General features: G+C 36.0%; 1 protein-coding gene across 1 annotated transcript in view; it reads right to left on the reverse strand.

The window, feature by feature from the left end:
* The window catches only part of LOC106012120 (ethanolamine-phosphate cytidylyltransferase), a gene marked incomplete in the record, with an annotated part of 12,651 nt that overhangs the window by 5,132 nt on the left and 5,995 nt on the right, over nt 1–1,524 (reverse strand).

Below are 1,524 nucleotides of genomic sequence, written 5' to 3' on the forward strand. Positions count from 1 at the left end.
CTCTGTCTTTAGTTTTAGTCAGAGTTTTACGGTACTTGCAGCACAATGAGGTCATTTAAAGTGCAGAAGATCAGAGGTGTTACATTAACTTTTTAGCATTTTAAAGTAAATTAGTTAACCAGTCGTGAAGTGAACTTTTGCAAAAGTGAACAACTTGTGTTTCGCGCGCTCATATGACCTTAGCAGTTGCGAGCGCCGTTAAACCTTATACTATACTACTACTAAGAGGTGTTACAAGAGAGTTAAAAACAAAAAAAATTGAAGGATGGTATCACTATTCGCCCTGTGCCATTCTCCTCCTATCTCTTGTTATGTTTGTTACTCTCTTTCTCGTTTGTAACTCCAATCTTCGGCACTTATATGACCATGGGCGGTTAGCGGATGCTCTAAAATTGTTTGCTCCTTCTTTCCTATCAAACATCTTTCTTCATGATCTCCCCTCCTCCTTTTTCTTTTTTTTTTGTTTGTTATTGTTTGTTTACGCTCTTGTAACATCTCTAAGCTTAGGCACATGTGACCTTATTGTGTTGCAAATACCGTAAAACTCGTTTACAAAAACAAACAAACGCACAAACAAACACACAAACAAACAAACAAACAAACAAACAAACAAACAAACAAACAAACAAACAAACAAACAAACAAACGAATTATCACAGTCTACCACTCACCCCCGTGCACACAAAAGTCGCAGCCATGTTGGTCCAGGATGAACTCACTGGTCCCGTATGGCGCGTGGTCCACGACCTGGTGGAGATTAAGAACTGTATCTTTACTGTAAAATGTGGTATCAAGTGTTGTATCTGTACTGTAACATGTGGTGTCAAGAATTGTAGTTATGCTGTAAAATGTGGTATCAAGAACTGTATCTGTACTGTAACATGTGATGTCTGTACTGCAAAATGTATATCAAGAACTTATCTTTACTATCATTGTGGTATCAAGTGTTGTATCTGTACTGTAGAATGTGGTGTAAGTACTGTAAAATGTGGTATCACATGTTGTATCTGTACTGTAAAATGTAGTATCAAGAACTGTATCTTTACTGTAACATGCGGTATCAAGTGTTGTATCTGTGCTGTAGAATGTGGTGTGTGTACTGTAACATGTGGTATCAAGAATTGTATCTTTTCTGTAGAATGTGGTATCAAATGTTGTATCTGTACTGTAAAATGTGGTATCAAATGTTGTATCTGTACTGTAAAATGTGGTATCAAATGTTTTATCTGGACTGTAAAATGTGGTATCAAGAACTGTATCTGAACTGTAGAATGTGGTATCTGTACTGTAGAATGTGGTGTCTGTGCTGTTAAACATTGTATCAAGAATGTGGTATGAGTACTGTAATTATGGTATCAAGTGTTGTATCTGTACTGTAGAATGTAGTTTTAAAAACTGTGTCTGTACTGTAAAATGTGGTATTAAGAACTGTATCTTTTCTGTACAATATAGTATCAGATATTGTGTCTGTACTGTAAAATGAGGTATCAAATGTTGTATCTGTACTGTAGAATTTAGTTTTGG

Source organism: Aplysia californica, unplaced genomic scaffold (genome assembly GCF_000002075.1).
Source record: "Aplysia californica isolate F4 #8 unplaced genomic scaffold, AplCal3.0 scaffold00266, whole genome shotgun sequence".
Classification (NCBI taxonomy): Eukaryota; Metazoa; Mollusca; class Gastropoda; order Aplysiida; family Aplysiidae; genus Aplysia; species Aplysia californica.